Below are 22,294 nucleotides of genomic sequence, written 5' to 3'. Positions count from 1 at the left end.
TTTAAAACGTAAACGTACTGTCGTCTTTCTAGATCTAAAGAACATTTGAATAAGGTAAGGTTCTCTTGAAACTCTTTTGAGAAGTGGAAAGGAGAGATTGAAATGTTGAGGATCTCTGAAACTTTTACCAGCAACCAATTATCTGAGTCGTATAGATGGACTTCCTGATACATATAATCAATGATTTTGACAGAGAATTTGGCCAGAATTGGAGGAGAAGGAGATGAAAAACAATGAGGCGATGATGAAGTATTGCATGCGCTTTACTTAGGTTTTTTTTTTTTTTTCATTATTTTGTCCCAATCATAAAATATAGTTATAGGATAACTTTTGGTTAAAATTCAAAATTTTGAAGTCATTTTCATTAATTTTCTTTTTAATGATGCTTCATGTTGCCAAGTTAAATTATCCATGTGCTTGAAATTTCTCCATACGTGGAGAGCTCGGCATGTGAAGAAGCAAAAACTAATTTAGATATTAAAAAATTAAGAATCTTATTAAAACTAATAAGGACTTGAACTACGATTGGTTTTGTTGAAAACATTGCCAACCTACTTTGATCTTAAATTAGTGTTGCATATATATATTGACAACCACTTATAGAATTCTGTAAAATCAACATTTTAGATGAGTGTACATGAAGAAAAACTTGTGTTGAGTTGTTCTTACTGTAAGAGTTTTATTCCTAAAGTTAGTGAGATCAAACTGTATTTGGTGTATATGTGTTTTGATATGTTAAGTAGTTGGAAATATACTAGGATTAGAGTTTATATATTTAACTACAATTAAACGTTATGGAGACAAATCAATTGAACTCGTTTTGAATTAAGAGGTGGTTAAAACCTCTAGGAAACTGATGGTAACTGACTCCATGACGGGAGGAGCAGTTACCATCTAATATATGCAAATGTCTTCGGTTTCTTTTCTCAAGTTAATGTTGTTCAATATACGCTCGTACTATTGAGAGCAAGAACTATAAGAAATTGAGAAAATAAGAGAAGATTGAAGCACGAACTTATTCATGATAAGTTCTTTTGCAGGTACGAACTCATATTAATAAGGGTTTACTCTGATTAGACGTTTTTACTAGAGCGTGGTTTAATGGCTTTATTGATTTCGATAGTTGCTCACTAATGTCTATAAATAAATAATGCTTTCTCCTACCTACCATTTAACAAACGTTGAAGTCGAAAAACAATTAATAAAAGATAGAGAGTTTTAACGAAATACTCCTGATACTGTTCATTTTTAACGAAAAACTAAATTTTTACCTTTTTCTGATATTATTCACTACACCTTTATTTGTCATTTTTCATTAAAACTAAAGTTTTTTTTTTACTACTTTTTGTTAATTTTCCTTAAAAGATCATATATACGTAAAAAATTTAACACTGGACATATGTTTTTTTTTGACATATGCCATCTATTAAATCGAACGAACTATTATGTTATTCATAAATAAAAAATAAACAAAGAACTCCACACATGCTTCTTCTGGACATGAAGCCTTAATATTGTTTGATTGTATGAAGTCATTTGCTCTTGGAAAGCAATCACGTTTCAGGCGGCTTAATTTGCAACTGTAACCTTTCGCAATGCAATGATGATTTTTTACTTGATAAGTATGAATCTTTAAGTCTCTACATTTAGCATCGATACAGCTTCTTCACCTAACAATAAATAAGCACTGAAAACCATAAATCTAATCACTAATAGCCTGCGATTTAAAACCAAAATTACAATCAAAATCACTAGTGGCCTGTCAAAAGTATTGTATTAGTGCACCATGACGAAAGGTAATTATGCGTGAATGATGCTAATTTGGATGAACTTATCAATAAAAGTAACTTTCCTAATATTGGTATAAGCTGTTGAAAAAAACACTTTACGTAAAAGTAAGCATTGTTAATGACCTTTAGAACAAATGAATGATACCCGGCCACTCAGCTTATAATATTTTCGGGCTGGTGCTATTTACACACCTATTTTTACTTCTCACACACACTCACTCAATTTCTGGCCGTCGGTTGAATAAATTAAAGAAGATCAATGAAAAAAATATAAAAAGGATGTATGAAAGATAAAAGTGAATGTGAATAGTACTACCCTCTTTGTATAGGCTGTTGAAGCTGCTGCCACAACTCAGAAGCTTTTTTGTTGAAAGAAAGCCTGCTTTAGGTGCGTGAGTTAATCTACTATGCAACTAGTAGTTTAATTTTCCCTTTATAACGAGCTGGTAATTATGGACGTGGCTAGATGCATAATGTATAAAATTATACAAGAGGCATTCTATTATATGCACCAAGAAATTATTCTGTGGCCCAGCAGTAAAAAATTATAAAGCTTCAACTTTCACTTAATTTAATTTTCCAAACAAAGCTTAAGGAAAGAAAATCCACGATCAGTTATCAGCCAGCCATGATCGATGACTCAACTTGAACTTAAGATTTTTACACTGGATTTAAGATTTTTATTTTCAAAGCAACTGTCATTCCCACTTTCAAATTATCAATTTTAAAAGACTCCCTAAAGAAATATTCTGTCATTTAAAATTACTCACTAAGGGGTTGTAGGATGATTTTTTTATTTTTATAATTATTATTGTTTTCTAGGATTGGGTACACCTTTCATATTTCTAAATGAATGTAGAACATAAGAAGCCCCCTTAATACCATGACATTTGGTGAATCACTCACAATAAAACAAAAGGCAATATTTCATGCATTTATGTTTGGGTCTGAAATACAGGCTTGGGCCAAGAATACATATTTTGAGTTGAAAAGCCATAATTCTCGCCCCAGTCATGACTCCTCAAGCTAGTAGGCTTTCAGCCCAAAAGGGAGCACTGATTTGACCAAGTCCTTATAGGAGTAAGACTATTAAAGGATCAGGTTCAGGCTTGGCATGGTTAAGTTCTAAGGGAGTAAAATTGCCAAAGATCAAGATGGGTTCTGATAAGTGGCCAATCATTCAAGGGATTATATTGATCAGATGTGGATGAATCAAGTTCACAAAAGGTCTAAGTTCAGAGTCTTGATTCAAATCAAAGAAGTTGAGGCTTGATAAAGTTCGGGTTTCGGCTTTAGGAAAGGATAACGGGGGAATATCCAGGTAAATGCCGAGTAAGCACAATCCTATGAACTTGTTAAACCGGCAAAAAAGGAAGGCTTTATGTTCGCCTTTCCTTAATGGTTCGTCGTCTTTTCCAGCAAAACTCGTAAGTATGGTTTTGTAGTTGAGGAAATTATTGGCAAATTTGGTGATCTATTTCTACAGCCAATTCATGTTCTTGTCCTTGAGTCGTAAAATCTCCTACATTCTCTCATCGAAGATGGTTTTTATGGTGGTTCCATGTTTATACGTTGGGAATGGTAAATCGATTTGCATACCAATCGAAGAAGTGCCAAGAAGGGCAGTAATGCCCAGTATTGTAGGCGCCATAGGACCAAGAGGCAAGATCATCATACTGGTAGCCAAACATCGGAAATTTAGGACAGTTAGCAAGAGTTTTCAATCTATAAAAATCTTGATATTGAAATTTTGATAGGGTCATAGATACTTAGATGTTTCTGAGAATGCCAAAGAATCCTTCCATTCTTTCAACCTATGGAGTCCATGTCGCTGAGACTAAAGGGCAATCAACTTGGAGTTTGACAAATTCTCATTTCTACCATTCATTACCTTTAAGTAGTGGCTAGAGAAGATTTTTCTTCATCAACATGATGATCACATTAGGAACCATATATGTAAATCATGGACCTAGAACTTGAGTGAAAATTTATGCATTGTTAAGAAGCTTGGTGATAACACAATCAGTGGAGTCCTTCGCTATTTTGAGTTTGGTAGAAAGCTTCTCACAAAAATTGAAATCAGGTTGGTCACGGTCTATTATGATTCAAAAAAGAGGAAAAGTTGCAGATTAAGGAAACTAGGGATTTCTTTAAGTTTAAAGTTTTGTAGTTTCTAGGGCTTGAAGAAGGAGAAGACAAATCTTGGTTTTATGTTGGCGGGATTAAAATAGATTCAAGGTTTTTCAATTTTAAAAGAAAACATAAAATGTTGAGGCATGTGTCTCAATGATCACATATGGGAGAATCGAAATGACATGAACTGATTTTTCACTTTACCTAATCCAATTTGAGAATTGGCAGTTATTAAGATGAGACCTCTTGATGGTTGATTTGTCTTGAAGAGTATGGCACGTGGACAACCGAACTTGAAGAGTCATTATAAGAATCTGACACATGAAAGAAATAAGGCGGATTATGTTAGTCGAGGCAAAATTGGCACATAAACTGAAATCAAAGCATTAAAGTGATAGCTAGTGAGAGGATTTAAAGAATATTCGCTTCTTCAAAACCCTCAAGTCATGTGCACATGACTGAGGATTTTAGAAGTGAGGGGGCAATATTTAGGCCTAAAATATGGGCAGAGAAATGATAACCTAAGTTGAAAGGCCATAATTCTCAGCCTAGTGATGATTCCTCAATTCAGTGGGCTTTTGGTTCGAAAGAAAGCACTGATTCGACCAATTCTTTTTATGAGTAGGACTATTAAAGGATTAAGCTCAAGTGTGGCTTGGTCGAGTCCTGAGGGGGTTAAAATTACCAAAGATCAAGATGAATTTTGATAAGATACCATTCATTATAGGGATTATAATTCGTACTTGATCAGATAAGGATGCATCAAGTACATAAAAGGACTAGGTTCAAAGTCCTGGTTTATTGAAACCAGTTTGTATAAGATCTCAAGGGATGGGTTGTATGTATGGGTTGTCATCCTCACTTTAGCTAAGTCATAGGCTAAAGTGACTGTCGTAACCCTACTTTCATGATTTCCTATAACTTGTCATTCACCTTACCTTTTTTAGTCAACCTTTCTTAGTTGCTTGTAGAAACTTCTTTCCTTGTAATTAGGTTTTGGCTTTTCCACTTATTAAGGCAGATTTTAGGGATTGTGTTGGGGTAGTTAGCCTACAATTTCTTGTAGCTTTCTTTTTGGCTCTCCATAAGAGTTGCCTTCATTTTCTTGTAATCTTTACAATGAAATATACAACAAATATTTGAAACCAAAATTCAACATGGTATCAAAGCAGGAACCATAAGGTCCTGACTCTGTCCATTTTTTTTTTTTTTTACTTCTTCATTTGCTCATCATCAATAAAGATGGCAGAAGAAAATGCATCTACTGCTAATAATGCCTCAACCTCATCCCCCATCTTAACTCAAGGGGGTGAGAACAACCTAAATCAACGATTTTGTTCGGTGCTACTGAACGAGTTCAACTACCTTCCTTGGCCAAGAGCTGTGTCACTTGCTCTAGAAGGAAGATTGAAGTTAGGGTTTATCAATGGAAGCTCTAAGCCCCCATAATCCACTTCACCAACCTATGATGGATGGTATGCAACTGATCAGCTGGTCATGTCCTAGATACTTAACTCCATAAAGTCAAAATTGTCTGATCTTTTTAGCTACTCAGAGTCTTCCCTTCTCCTATGGGAGTCTGTCAAAGACATGTATGGCAGCCAAAACAACTCAGTTCGTATCTTTCAACTAAAGAAGAGTGTTGCGAGTTTAAAGTAGGGTGACCACTCCTTTGTTTAACACCTTGGAAGTATGAAATCTATGTGGAATGAACTCGATATGTACCATTCACACATAACTGATTCTGCTGTGCTGCTGAAAAGAGCTGACGAAGACAAGGTGTTTCAACTCTTGGCAAGCTTGGAAGCTAAGTATGAAGACCTACGTAGTCATTTGTTAATGACTGCAGAGCTGCCCACTTTTACCAATGTGCGTCATGCAGTCCAGAGAGAGGAAACTCAACGAATAGTGATGAAAGTTGAGCCTAAATCCACCTCTGAGGCTGGGGTTTTCACGACAAATCACAAAGTAACTGGTGATAGGGTGCTTGGGAAGAAAGCAGACTGGAAATGTTCTTATTGCAACATGAAGAGACATTTGAGAGAAAAATGTTGGATTCTTCATTCGGAGTTAAAGCCTAAGTTTGATAGGGAAGGCAGGATGATCAAACATGGGAAGGGAGGAGTCAATCCAAAAGCACTTCACTCAGCTTTTTCCTCGGTTGAAAGGATGGCCAATTTCTCAACGTATCATATGTCCTTGATCAATGAGTTTGCTGCTTTTCTTCAAAAGAAGTGAGGAAGCATTGAGCCTGATGAAGTGATGACCGAAAACCCTACTGCAATGCTAGGGAAATTTGTTGGATTCTTGGCTAACTCGGAGAACACATCGAAAGGCAATATTCCAGGTATTATCAAGGCCATTTCCATTGCTCTTACTGCAAATATTACACATGATTTTTGGATTATTGACTCTAGTGCCACTGATCATATAACTAATAAACCTTCTAGTCTCTATGAATTTCAATAACCTACTGATCCAATTCATGTGTCTGTTGCAAATGGGAAAAGGGAGCTTATTATAGGGATATGAAATATTAGATTGCTGAGTGAGCATACTGATTCCACTGCTCTCTATCTACCTTTTTTTCCTTTTCAGCTTTTGTTAATAGGGAAAATTATAAAAACTTTAGATTGTCTTACCATATTTTCAACTCACAATGTTGTGTTTCAGGACTGAGTTACTTAGAAGAAGATTGGTGAAGGGTTCTTCTTAAATGGACTCTACTATCTCTCAAAGGAGTCCAATTTTGTCAAAAGGCTCAGTGTCAACTTAATTCAAGTTCAGAAACACCAACTTTGGCACCAACGCCTTGCCCATCCTGCAAAACATGTGATGACCAAGTTGTTTCCCATTTTTTTTGTAAAAACACACTTGAGTGTGAAACTTGTCAAAAGTCAAAAGCCACTAGGCTCCCTTTTGTTTCCTCTAATTCTAGAACCAGTAGACTTTTTGAGCTTGTTCACTCAGATATTTGGGGTCCTTCTCGTGTACAATCCTTTGATGGGTATAGATATTATGTAACATTTGTTGATGACTATTCTAGAGTGACCTGGTTATATCTTTTAAAACTTAAAAGTGATTTGTTTGATGCTTTTAAAGACTTTCACAATCTAAACACCAATTAATTTTCATTTAAGTTATATATGTTAAGATCAGATAATGGCACCAAGTACACTTCCAATAACATGAGTAATTACTTGAGCAATCATGGCATTTTGCATCAAACTAGCTGTGTTGGTTGGTATGCCATAACAAAATGGTGTGGCAAAGAGAAAGAATTGAAACTTATTGGAGAAGACTCGATCACTTATGATCCAAATGAATATTCCTAAGAAATTTTGGTCTCAAGCCCTACTCACTGCCACTTACATCATTAACAGACTGCCAACTCGGGTGTTGAATACTGAATCTCCTTTTGAAGTCATGAAGGGTAGATCTATATACTTGTCTCACCTCAGGACCTTTGGTTGTACTTGTTATGTGCACATTCAAGCTCTCCATCGTGATAAATTATACCCTCGAGCTGTCAAATGTGTGTTCATGGGATACTCCAGTTCTCAAAAGGGTTACAAAGTGTACAACCCTAACACTAAGAAGCTGGTATTCTCTAGAGATGTGCGATTTAATGAATATTCACTTTATTTCCACAAAGGTTTGCAGACTAGTTCCAATAGGGAAGATCTTATGGACCTATTTCCACTGCCTATTCTAGTAGAAGTTCATGAAGTCACTCCTGCTCATATCAGCACTGAGAATTCTCAACCCACTAAGAATGTAAGTGATGCAATCTCGAGCTCCTCTAAACCATCAGAAGCTCAACCAAATTAGTAAGCTATAAGTGCACCAAGAAGAAATCCTACGCGAGATAAACATCCACCAATAAGGTTACAAGAGTACGTTACTTACACTGCAAGGCATCCTATCTTTGCAGCCATTTTTTATCACAGATTCTCATCTTCTCATGCTTCTTTCCTTAACAAATTATCTCACACTTTCAAACCAAGGAATTTTCTTGAAACCACCTGCATGCTTGAGTGGCAAGATGCTATGACTAAAGAGCTTCAAGCTCTGAATGACAACAAAACATGGAGTGTGGTGGATTTTCCAAATGGCAAAAAGGCAGTGGGAAGTAGGTGGATATATAAGACCAAATTCAACTCCAATGAAAGCATTGAGAGACACAAGGCACGGTTAGTAGCTTAAGGCTTTACACAAACCTATGACATTGACTACAAGGAGACCTTTGCTCCAGTTGCCAAAATGAACACTGTGAGGGTATTATTGTTTGTGGCAGTTAATAATGCATGGCCCTTATTCCAAATGGATGTGAAGAATGCATTTCTTCATGGGGATCTTGAAGAAGAAGTGTACATGAAGTTGATCTCGGGTCATCCAAGAGAAAAGGAATCCAACAAGGTCTGTAGACTTCACAAAGCCATATATGGTCTCAAACAGTCCCCTTGAGCTTGGTATTCAAAGTTTAGTTCAGCCGTTGAAGCTGCATGATTCAACATGAGTCATGCTGACTCTTCTTTGTTTGTTCGAAGTGGTATTGTTGGAAAATTAGTTGTGTTTATATATGTTGATGACCTAATTAGTACAGTTGACAATATGAGTGAAATCAAAGTGCTTAAGCAGTTATTTCACCAAAAATTTGCCATAAAGACTTGGGCCCCTTTAAAATACTTTCTTGGAATTGAGGTGGCTACCTCTTCAAATGGATTGTTCTTGAATCAAAGAAAGTATGTTCTCGATCTTCTAGATGAAGCTAACATGATGGAGTGTAAACCAGCTCGGACACCCCTAACTAACAAGCTTCAGTAGCATGAAATAGGTGAACCTCTTTCGGACCCTAGTGTTTATCAGCGAATGGTTGGGAAACTTATTTCTCTCACCATCACTAAGCCTGATATCTCATATTTAGTTAGCCTAGCTAGTCAGTTCATGCACTCTCCTACTTTAGTTCACTGGGAAATCGTCAAGAGAATACTTCGATATCTCAATGGCTCAGTAAGTAGGGGGATAATTATGAAGAACAATGGTTCAAATCACATTTTGGCCTACAAAGATGTTGACTGGGCTGGAAATGCCTTTGATCGAAAATTCACAACAGGGTTTTGCACATTTGTTTGAGGGAATCTTGTCACTTGGAAGAGCAAGAAACAAAATATTATTGCTCAATCTGCTGTAGAAGCTGAGTATAAGGCCATGACGGCAACAACTTATGAACTGATATGGTTGAAAGGTCTTCTTTCCATGCTCGGATTCATAAGCATGATACCTATGTCCTTGTATTGTGATAACCAAGCTGCCATGCATATTGCCTCTAATCCAGTGTTCCATAAAAGAACCAAACATATTGAAGTTGATTGTCATTATATTCGTGCTTAAGTTCAATCCAAGGTGCTAGACATCGTGTTCACACGCAGCCACGATTAACTTGCTGATTTATTCACAAAAACACTAGACTCTACTCAGTTTCACCGTTTGTTGTGCAAGCTTGGATAAATCAATCCCATTGATCCAGCTTGAGGGGGTGTATTGAAACCGGTTTGTATAAGATCTCAAGGGATAGGTTGTATGTATGGGTTGTCATCCTCACTTTAGCTAAGTCTTAAGCTAAAGTGATGGTCTTAACCCTACTTTCATGACTTCCCATAACTTGTCATTCATCTTACCTCTTTTTGTCAACCTTTCTTAGTTGCTTGTGGAAACTTCTTTCCTTGTAATTAGGTTTTGGATTTTCCACTTGTTAAGGCATATTTTAGGGATTGTGTTGGGGTAGTTAGCCTACAATTTCTTGTAGATTTCTTTTTGGCTCTCTCTAAGAGTTGCCTTCATTTTCTTGTAATCTTTACAATGAAATGTACAAAAAATATTTGAAACCAAAATTCAACATGGTTCAAATCAAAGAAGCCGAGGGTTGATTGAGTTCAGCTAAGGAAGGGATAATGGGGAAATATTCAGGTAAATGCCAGTAGGCATAGTCCTATCAGGACTCTACCTCGGCATGCCTTATCATAACGCCAATCCTTATAATACAAGAAGTTCTACAACGTGGAAATGACCTCAACTCAACACCCTAGAAATTTTAAAATATATGAAAATGTAGAAAATTTATCTATAAGTCGAAAATGCCCTTCGTTGATTAAACGTAATTTTACGAGGACGTATTTTATCCTCGTATATTTTATCATATTTCTTGACATATATGGATGGAGTTCGATCCTACGAGGGTGTAGGCAAAAACCGTTCATGAAACAGAGTTATAATGAAGAAATTAAAGATGTTTTCGTTATTGAAAAAAAATATATTAAAAAAATAAAAGAAATGGGGTTGGAAGCTGCCAGGTGGCAGCAAGAGAGAGGGGATGCAGAAGAGAAAGGAGGAGGGAAGAAGATCAATTGGTAGAGGAAGAAGGAGAAATGAGGGAGGTGAGGGGGCACCGGATCCTTTTGGATCCATGTAATCGACCTGACTCGGTTCCTTAACCCGATCTTGTCTTCTCCATCCAACCTCTGTTTGAGGTGGTTTAAGTGTCTATGGAAAGCTCTCGTCGATCCCAACATCTCTGTGGTGTTAGATTTCTAGATTTCTAACCCAAATTCACAAATTGAAGCCACAAAACTCACGGGTGTCTCAGTGGTTTTATCCTTTTTTTTTTCCGGTGAATTTGACAATGATTGTCGTTGATGACCACCTCTAAAAGACTCCACTCAACCCCAAGGACAAGGCCCAAGCCTTGGATGAGGCGTCGGAGTTCATTTTGGTGGCAAATCGACAACTACCCAAATTGAGGGTTTCGACGGTTCAGCTGATTTTCCGACCGCTTCCTGACGGCCTAGGTATGAAAGTTGTTCCTCTCATTGAACTCTACAACCCTGTAAAATTTGGTAATTTTTAGAGTTCGTCAGAATTTGGAGTTTTCGTTCTCCGAAAATTGCCACGCTCGACGGCGCGTGCATCAGCATGTGGACAGTGAGCCAACGCTGCCTTTCTAAACTAATTTCAATATTCTGAATCTATATTTGATATGCAATTGGTGTGAATTGCTTGTTTGAGCTTAGTTAGTGATTGTTAGTCACTTAAATGATTTTGGAAATGAGTTAAAAATTGAATTTGTGAACTACAAATGGCTTGATCCCTTTATAGGGTACGTAGGTAGTCTAACGAGATGGTTAGATGCAGTCATATAATAATCCAAATTTATTATTGTGCTGGATTTCTTTAAAGGAAAGAAATTATTATGGTTAATAGCGTGGAAATTGGTCATGAATTTATTTTGGCTTATCACTGGATTTTAGCTTCCAAATAAGAATTTTTGGGTCGTTACAAAACCCTTCTCACACCTATGTGAAAAACACTAACTATCCTTACCCTCCCGACAACACTCCTTCAATTTGGATAAGTAAATATCAATGGGTAATGGCAACATCTTCAGTTTGGATAAGTAAACAGCACTGGAGTCGTAAAAGTAGACAATTCAGAAGCACCTTCAGATTGGACAAGTAAACAACATTGCTTCTAGTCGGTTGGTTATCTATCCAACTGTCAACTGGCAAAGAGTTTCTATTTTTTTTTTTTTTGCCTAAAGAGGTCACTTCATTAGTTTTCTCGACGAAGTGGAGTGTTACTCAGTTTACTTTGTGTTAGGCACATTGAAAGCCAAATGTTTATTGAACTTCACAATGAAAAGCAACCTTGTCTTCGAGTTGGCAAAACCCTACGTCGAGAAGTGTTCCACCTCAGTCAGAATTGCTCAAGTGCAGAAGTCAACAGCGCATTCGACACCACCACCATCACTTCTATTCTACACGCTCGACCAAGCTCAGTTGCTAGTTGGGACTCCCACATCACAAGAATGAAGTAATTAGCTCATAAGTTAATCGGCATGTGGGCCACGTAGTAATATTTAGGGTGAACAATTTCATAATACAATTAGCTTCTCACTTACCTCTTTATTTCAATATTCTCACTTCTACTCATGCCACGTGTAATGTTAGGGAGACCAACTTTTTAAGTCAAATTTGTAAATCATATGATGTGTCACCAATAGGAAATAAACATGTTAATTAACACTTAAGTAATAATCTAATCATCAACCGTCACGCCATATGATTTACAAAGTCTAGTTTAAAAAGTTGATCTCCTTAGCATTATCTTTTTAACAAAAGAATAAAAGTAGTGGGATTTTAATAGGATAATGCTAGGGATACCAAAATTTTAAACTAAATTTAGTCTCCCTAGTATTACCCATTTTAATATAGTTAAAATTTTAGTCTTGAGTGCTCGTAAAGTACATGTGGCATGAGGACAAATGAGAGTTGAAATAAAGAGAAAAGTGAGAAGCTTGATAACATATCTCTTAGTATTATACCAAATATTGTATGCATGGCAGGCGCAGTTGATCATTAGAGAGCCATTTTTCTTCTTTTATTTTTGGTCAGTAGCCACTTGATCATTGAAACTTGAGATATAGATTGATGAAGGTAGGTAAACTTGGTTAAGGTTAGTGCATGATGATATAATCCTGAGTTTATTTAGCTTTTAGTTGTACCACAGAAACATTAACCTATCTGGATTTGCATATTTGACTTCAAGTCTACGGGCCGGGGGTTGACCATAGCTATCTTGGCCGGTAAAAAGCAACCGGAATAAAATAATTAGTTGCACTTAAAGAAATTATAATCAGTTTTAGATATTGTTGACAAAAAAATAAAAAATAAAAAAATAAAAAATCAGGTTTAGATATTATACACCAACTGCAACATGGATCAAACTGATTCTCAATTTGCCATCCAGCTCGTATTTCGACCCCAAACCATGGCTTTCGGTGTTTCATGCAATAATGCAGTTACTATAGCAGTAGACCTAATTTACTTTGAGTTCAACCTTTACCCTAACCTAACCCTAACCCTAATCCTTACTGTTTTTCTTCCTAAGAAAAAAGAAAAAGCTTTTGAATTACAAGATATATAATACTATACCAGATATATTTGAGTTCATATATAAGCTATTGACTACGTGAATTTTCTTTTCAAGCTCCGTCTCGCAAGTTCTCCCGAACATGATACTTCTATTAATGCTTAGATCAACTCCCCACTGCAGTTTAATCATTCAACAATCACCAATTCTTTTCCAAAAAAAAAAAAAAAACACCCTTTATTTTGTTAAATTTTTCTTTACAGTTTATAATTGTTAGTGAAGGCTAGGAAAAAAGGTTGGAAAAGTAGAAATTCTGAGGTTTTTTTTTTTCCCATTCAAATTGAGGCCGATGCCAAAATACAACTATTTTACAGGAGATTTATTGGCATTCCAAACATGTTACCACAAACTCTTCTTTTGTAAGAACACAATGAATAAAAATACACACGTGTGACTGCAAAATAATCTCTTCTTTTGCAAAAACACAATGAACAAAAATATACACATGGGAGTGCAAAATAATCTTTTTGGACTGCCAATACAGCTCCTTTTTTTTCTTTCTAAATTTAAACCGTACATGGGTGGGGAATTCTATCTCTATCCCTGCCACATTAAGAGAGCCCCATGAACTAGCCATGGAAAATTGCCTTCTCACTTGTGCAAATGATTTGAAGTAGGGGTAAATTCCGGACGGATCAGATTGGAAACAAGGTTCACAATTTCCAACCAAAAATTCGGAATAACCTACAGGTGGTATGGACGGAACTCTATTTCCGAGTTTTGTGCCCATGTTTCAAGGTCCTAATCCTTTGATTTGGGGTTTTTGGGATCAGATTTGGGGTTCTTGGGGTCGATTTTGGGGCTCTACGCTCAAACACCTCCAATACTTCGAATCTGCTCCCTAGTTCCTCATACTGCGCCTTCCACTCCAATTTTGGGAGATTTCATCTCATCTCTTGTATGCTGCTTCTGGTCAGAGACAACTATATGTTGTCACCCCTACAAAGGTTTGGTATCTCTTTACAATGGTGTTTACACCACCTGACCTTTTTGTTACAGCTTGGTTCTGGGCATTCGCTTGCGTTTGTGTTCGTCTGAGGACCGGATTTGTGGCGTTCATAATGGGTTTGGTTCTTCCTGATCTGCAGGTTGGGCTTATTTTCACCAACTTTGAAGCATTGATGGGTTTTTGTATTGCACTATGAGGTGGAATCTCTCAGTTTTTCTGTTCGCCGGTTGTATCCATCTTTTATGCGGCAATTGAGCCAGCGAGTGATTCTCGTTTTAGGGTTATTAGATTTTTCAGAGGGGTCACTTTTGAGCCTCTTCGGGTGGACTCTGGCTTTTGGGCCAAGCCACATCTTTTGTAATTTTTTCATGCTTTAGGTATAATTGAGAACCTTTACTCATGCGATGAATGCATAAGTGGCATCTTATTTGTACCTACCTTAGTTATGAGGTTGTTGTCTTTGTATTGTGTCCGTTTGAATTTTGTTATAAAATTCCTCCTTGACCAAAAAAAACCAAAAATTCGGAATCAAAATTTCATTCCAAATTCAAAACATTTCACCATAGATACATATATGAGAGAAAATAGAATTGTTTTGTTCAAAAATATACAGTTACCATCAAATACACACATAGAGTTTATACTTCTAGATAAATTTCCAATTTCGATTGTTTGTTTGTTTGTTTTTTTTTTTTTTTCGTTGAAAATGATCAGATTTCAGAACTTTTGGATTCAGAACATAAATTCTCAATCAAGTCAGAATCGGCGTTTGAATCCAACTTGCACCCCTGATTTAAAGCAACCTTGAAAAAATTTATAGGTATAAAAATTCTTTCTGTTTTTTGTTCTAATAAACTTATATACGCACTATTGTGACTTTTCATTTTTGCTCTACTACTCTTCAAATTCACAGGGTAATCCTTTGACGTTTATACAAGGTAGGCAACAAACCCATAAGGCCACTTATGAAACATCCAACATTTAACTTGGATCAACAACCTTACCATTAACATTAGGAAAGTGGTCATCATAAATAGCGTAGTGGACAATATATAGGTCAATAATAGGCAAGGCAAGAGTTTGGGACTTCTACTTTGCTGTTAAAGTGTAGCTTTGAAAGCGATGTGCTGTTATAGTGGAGTCAATTCAAGGAACATAAACGAACAATATAAATACCAACTAATTACGCACTTGACGAACTAGGTCTTCTTGTAATGGTGGCAATAGTAAAACTGCAAAAGATGTCTTAAATCTCCCGTGTTGTTGAGCGGTTTCGTTTTTTCAATTTTACCTTTATCCTAGCCTTGACTTTGGAGCAAGTTTGAATCCTTCGCCTAGCCTACTTGGCTACTTCTACTTATCACCCTACCCACCCTTATCACTAGGCTAACCCTAATGATTTTAACTTCAAATTCGACGCAGGCACACAATATGTCTACCTGGAAAACATAACATATGAAAAGCTTGTCATTGTACAATAATTCATATACTATACTGTTGTTGAAACTTGAATCCCAAACTGTGTTCTTTTATCTTATAGTAAATCCCAAATAAGTTTACTGTTTTCTTGGGTAATTAAACTACTAGCTAGTTCTGAAACGAAATACATATGTTTTCCCCACACACACACACACACACTCTCTCTCTCTCTCTCTCTCTCTCTCTCTCTCTCACACACACACACATTTGGAGCCAGCTCTTATCTTAATGCATCGACATCAAAAGCTTTTGAAGAAAAAGGCTTATTTAACCAAACTTCTAGTCGTAGATCAATCAAAAGACTGTCAACTTCATTGCCGACTAATCCAGCACTTGTCGGGCTTTACTTCAAACCCTAGATGATATCAATAAAAGTAGTAACACCAAAACCCTAAAATATTAGATTAATTAATTCTCTTTATCCAAATCTTTCATTAAGCACTAAAACAATTTGAGTGCTGCTGGGTTCAAGTTCGAGCTAACTACTATACATTGACCCCATCAACCTTTCTAACCAAAACTTTTTGACCTTCTACGAATCAAAACAACAATTATGCTCTAATTTTGGTCAATCAATCATTCCTTTGTTTTGTCTTTAGTGTATTCAAACATGTACACTTCCCCCACGCACGCTTGGGTAGGCACACATTGCCATCATGCGTCACCATAATTTTACTCGTTAATGCAACATCAAGCGTCATCTATATCTCTTAATTTTTCTGTATTTTTTTTTATTGTTTTCCCCAAGAGGATAAGTCTTGTATAGATATGTAATTGTATTCAAGCTGTCATCAATATTGTATTATTTTATCTGGGTTGGACATGTTGAAATCATTTTTGGAATTTACAATCAACGAAATCATCAAGTGCTCTTAACGACAGTTCTTTCAAATTATATTTACATGTATCTGTTAATCATAAATCCATTCATGCATTATGCATTACAGTAGAAAATAATAATTTTCTTATATTTTTCATGCTAGCTCATAGTAAAAATGACACGGCCGTTGATCCCTACTCTTTTTATTGACAAGAAACCATAGGTTAACATTTTATTAAACAATTCTAAATAAATATGGAAGCGTCAATTGGCTACAAGGCGACACATCCACATAAGAAGTTGATGAGAGCATCAGTACCACGGAATAACCCATCAATAGACCCAAATACAAAGCCCTCTATTCTTGGATTGCTCCAAGTAAGAGAATTGCTTATTCATTATGGCTCGATGCTCATAGTTAATCAGGTCATGGGGGATAACGCCGCGCATCATCCTATGATGGGGCTCAACCTAAACAAGGTCAAAACATTCCGCGAAAGATTCGAAAACTACGAAATTACGCAGATCATAAGAGGAGAAAATAACCACACTAATGCACTAGCTGGGATAGCTTTAAACATGGATCACACCCCTATCAATCAATCTTATTTTGGTCATGAATAAATATGCTTTATTTGTCTTAGCTTCAACAATTGTTCCTTTTTTTTTTTTTTTTGGTGAGCAGGGAATACCTTATTCATCTCACACAAACACATAAACTTTGAAAACTTCGCACAAATGGAGGTTTAAAAATTCAAAGCAACATTGTCAAAGGAGTCTTTCTTAGCTCAGTCAGTCTTGAATGGTTAGCAGCTTGGGAGATTCGAGCCACAATAAGCGCGATTATGGTTGGAGGGCTACGGGCAAAGGCAATGGTGCCCTGTCCCGGAAGTCATATGCACCATCTGGTTTCCGAAAAGTTTATACAACTAGCAAAGTTATAGGTTATAACATTCAAACCCGAGCTCTATGCCATTCAAGGGAATTGTCATAATGGCGATATGAAAATCATCCAAATGTGGCTTTGAACTCTGATCCTGAGTACAATTACTTATAATCCAGACCAACATACTAAGTTAAGTATGTTCTACAACATCGTATGTTAGAAGGTCCAAATAGGGCATCCAAACTAGGCACTCCTTAAGAAGAATTTTATTTCAATGGAGCTCCAATATGCGAAAAAGCTTTGTCCAAGCCAACCAAAACGGTCCAATCAGAAATCGTCATGTCTGATGCATAGGATCCGACAAAAGAATTCAAAAAGTGTTTCCGATCCACATGCAGGCGACCAAGTTCTCAACGAACTTTCATTTAAACTTCATTGGAAATACACACGCGATCCAGTCTGGGAAGAAGAATCCTTTTCTAGACTACATCACAAGTTTTAAAATCCTTGCCCTAAGAGCTAGGGCAGGTTATAAAGTTGTTATTAATTCACTCCTTGCAAGTTATTTCGAGTATAAGCTGGGACTTTTTCAATACGATAAATGTGTAAGCATGGAGTGGAGGATTCTTTATATGTTTAATGTTTAATTCCTGGTATCGGAGAAAAGTGATGCTCCGATAATTGTGATGAGAATTCCTTATGGATGCTAATGGTAGGTAATGTTTTTCCGAATCAACGTTACCGAGGGGGTCTTTAAGCTCTGTCTGGCCCACAAACTTATTCGTATTTTGCTCTGTTGCTTATATATTTCTTGAAGTTCATTTATTTTGAAAAATTATCAAATTAAGAATCTTTCACAAATATGAAGACAAGTAAAGTAGTCACACAAGCACATGCTCATTATCAATTCCTAGTAAAAAAGACCAAATGAGTACAACGGTTTGGATGAGACAAGCCCTCGCCCTTGGCAAAAGAAAGATTTTTAAGGATGTACATCATACTACATCGAGGGCGAGTATTCTAATGGACATCCACCATCGTCGTCGCTCACAAATAAAGGAAGAGGAAGAAAGCGGTGACGAAAGACCTTTGAGAAAACCTCAAACCCTCAATGAGATTGGACTCATATGCAAACACTACATCGAGAGTGCTACAAGGGGATGAATATTATGGAACAAATCACAAGAAGTTAGAGGTATTAGGATCATATTATGGCTACATTGGGTGTTACTTAGCTTTATTTGACAGAAATTGGCAAAAACAAAGGAGTTTTTTGGTTTGAAGATTTTGAGCATTGAAAGATCAGAGAGAAAATGGGGTATAGAAAGAAAGCTTTGGTTATAGCACAAAAGTTCCATGATGCAGAGATGAAAACAGTTATGAGGATCTCAAAGAAGAAGTACCTATTAAAAGACAAATCACTAAAAGATCTCACAATTGAAAATGAAGAGTCATTGACCTAGAGATCTACACGTTCGAGGATCAAAACCATGCGAGCATGCACTAAAAAACGGAGGTGTTTACCATCATTATGTTTGATTTTTTGCACAATTTTAAAGGATACGTGATGGAAATCGAAACGACTCAACTGCCCAACTTTAATGTCAAGAGTCAGACCAGCGCACAAGAAAATGAAGACTAAACACATCAAGGGGAATAGGTTTCCTCTTAAATCATAGTTAGGGGCAATTATGGAACCATGATTTTCCAAGGTCAAAGGCGGATCTGAAGGAAAATTTGTGAAAAACATGTTCATTTAAGCAACATCAATAGCATGCAATTAACAATTAAAGGCGGAATCATGCTTGTATGCACTTAAAACAAAACATTTACCCATGAAATTCAAAGCCTAGTAGATAGGTGAACCAAGACTCAACTCAAAACAAAGTGAGTTGAGAAATCAATACCTTTGTAGATTCCTCTTTGCATAAGCAAAGGCTAATCACCCAAAGAGAGGGCCTTCATTCCTTGCATCTTGGATCCATGGATTTGGATGGATGAAAAGGTTTCTCCAAGTTCCCAAAATTGAGAACCTCTAAGTCTCCACACCAAGGTATATTGTAGAAGAAATGAGTGACCTAGAGGAAGTAAGATTGCTAGCTATTCCCCTCTAGATTGGCCAAAATTTTTGAGAGAAAGGAGAGCTTGTGTTCTCATCCTTTCCCCAAAAATAACCCTTAGTAAATTTTAGGCTATAAAGTCCTTTATATAGTCCCTTCAAATAAGTGACCTAATGGACCAAAAGCCCTATTCTTTTACACATGGCTAGCCTATAGGTTTATTGGGCTTTCAAGCCCTTTGTTTTATTCAAGTTGTCATACAACTTGAGTTAATGGGCTTGACATTCAAATCCCATTGGGCCTTGCGGCCCAAAACTAACCCAAGGTCTTTAACGAACTTATTCGTTTGATTAATTAACATATTAATTAATCCTAGCCTTAGATAAATAATTAAACCATTTAATTATTCTTACTCATCTCCGTTGAATCTTCAAACTCTACCTTACACGGTGTACGATCCATTAGGTTCCTTTTAGCGAGGCAGTGGGCGATTCAAACTCTTTCAAATCGATTGTGAATTGAAACTTACTTTCAATTCTCCCGTTAGTGATAATACACTTTTAGGGCTTCCACAAACCATGAGTGACACCTAGCAGCATATCATGGTTACCCAAGCTAATAAGAAGAGGTGGAGAACCTATTCAGTTTAGGATTACAAATGCAATACGGTCTTTCTCTAATACAATACTCTTGACCACATTGTTTGGTTTGATAGTTTATTCATGTCTACTATCCAATGTGAATCTTGTGCTTATATGATTACCTTGAATGTGATCTGGAACGCATTCCAACATTTCATTCATACTCTGGCCAGAGATTCCAAATCATATCATAGAGTATTCTCCCTCAAACAGTTTGAAGGTTAGAGATCCCTTGTTGCGCATTCACTTGCCTCCATGGCTAAGTGGCTTAACCCCGACGATGCCGTGGACACCCTGATAGAGTGACTTTGACATAATCAAAGATTAAGGACCTAACCACAAGACAACTGTGATGCCTCAGGTCAAAAGACTAATTTGCATTATCCCAACCATGAGTTCTCATGTGACATGAATATGAGAACTCTTCGTTGATCGTGTTCAGTGAACTCATTCTCTATTGAGCACCTACGTACTTGTCTTGATGTCACACACACCAATGACTCGAGACTAGTCACTCTCCCTGAGAGAAGACATAGCACGTACTGATCTTAACGGACTGTCAATGCCCAATTGACAATCCTATGATCAGGAACGTTTAGGATGTGTCAACGAAAGAATGGTCTCATGAATCTAACTTCTTTAGATCGCATTCTTCCAATCACATATTCCTTGGACTTATCGTTTAAGCATATAACATTTATATTAGACGGCTCAAACAATAATCTTTGCCCTTTACATTTAAACTACATGAGTTTGAAATGAACTACATTAGTTTGAAATGTCCGTAAAGTATCATCATATGATTGGTTTTAGGGCACATTTCCAACAATCTCCCACTTGCACTAGAGCCAATCAGCTTAGTCATCATTGATGATACCTCTTCTGTAATTCATTTCATAAATGGCTGAGTAGTAGGCCTAAACAATGGATATCTATATGTTATCCATAGAAGCAACCTTGAGAATAACGACGTCACCATTATACATGATTCTCAATCATGTGGTTCAGTCTCTCATTTGAGTTCGGACCTTGATGAGACCTTGATTCCCTGGCTTGAGCTATCGCCCCATTAGTGTCATACACTTTCTGGTTGGAACCGAATGAAGAGTTCATGAATGAACTTTCCCATCCAAACAACAATGTTGTAAGCTTCTATATGGCAATATATTTTGCATACATGATGGAACACATTAAAGTCATTTACTTTTAACGTTTCCACCCAAATATCTCTTTAGTCATAATAAAGAGATATCTCTTTATCACTTCATTCATAATGAAGAGATATTCTATGATGGATTAGATTCATAATCTAATACATTTACGCTTCCATTACGTTACTCTAATTCTTCCTCATTCTTGAGGAATTCATCCTTAGTATTTCTTAAATACCTAAGGATTCACTTGACAGTTGCCATGGTTCTGATCCTGGGCTTGCACTGATATCATCTTGTACCGTTCTAGGTACGACTTATATCAATGTTTTCATACAATATGAAATACATAAATCACCTTTCTGCGTATGCATAAAGGATTCTATTTACGCATTATTTCTTTGGGAGTCAAAGGGTACATTCCCTTTGAGAAGAACAACTTCCTAGTCTCACTAGAATTGTCATTCTTATTGAAGTTTATCATCATATGAGAAACTTCCTAGCATCTCTTGTCTATTTTAGGGATTGATATAATCCAATTATATCTTGAAATCTATCATTATCGATTTCCATCCCATGTATATAGACTATGTCTCCCATATACATTCTATCATTATAGAATGTTTAAAGTCATAACTTTAACGATGAAGAATTCCTTTCATTTTCAAAATTAATATATATCATGTATATATATATATTCAAATTTAGGAATATGATCAACTCCCACTAATCTTTTGTAAACCTAGTAAACAAAAGATTTATTTACATCTTTATGAGAAATCAAACAATTGATCTTTTCTCATAAGACGCTTATAGCTCCCACTAGCTTGCTAAGATCCATGATGGATGGATCTTCTTACAACTAACATGTCTTAGAAGTATATATCATATATATATATGGGTAATTGATAATGTCCAACGAACTAAATCTTATTTATGTTCATTCTTCTCCTAATGGAGAAATACATTATCTTACGATGCTACTTTCCTTGATATTTTTCAAGGAAATTAATCTAAAGTGTTACTTTTTCCTTGGATCAAATCTAAGGAGGTAAATACTTTAGACGTCTTACTCATCTACTTACATTTCTTGAATTCTTTGAAACCTTTTGCAAAGTATTCGGACTTGTGTTTATTCAAAATAAATTATAATCCAACCGAGAGTGATCTTTGGTGAATGTCATACAACATGAGTAGTATTATGTTGTGGACAAGTGCCACTAACATCTAAGTGAATTAACCTCAACAACTTTGTGATTCTTTCTTCTTTCCAAAAGAATAAAGATTCGAACATTTCGCCTCTATGCAATTTTTAACAAGAAGGTCTTGGATCCGGATCTAACGATCCAAAGCATCCATCTATGACCAACTCGTAACTTATGTTTTAGAGGTATCAC

The sequence above is a fragment of a genome, unplaced genomic scaffold, assembly GCF_019419815.1.
Source record: "Pyrus x bretschneideri cultivar Hongxiangsu unplaced genomic scaffold, Pyrus_bretschneideri_v1 Contig36, whole genome shotgun sequence".
NCBI classification, from domain to species: Eukaryota; Viridiplantae; Streptophyta; class Magnoliopsida; order Rosales; family Rosaceae; genus Pyrus; species Pyrus x bretschneideri.
The sequence above is the reverse complement of the archived record's forward strand: the minus strand, read 5'-3'. Positions refer to the sequence as shown.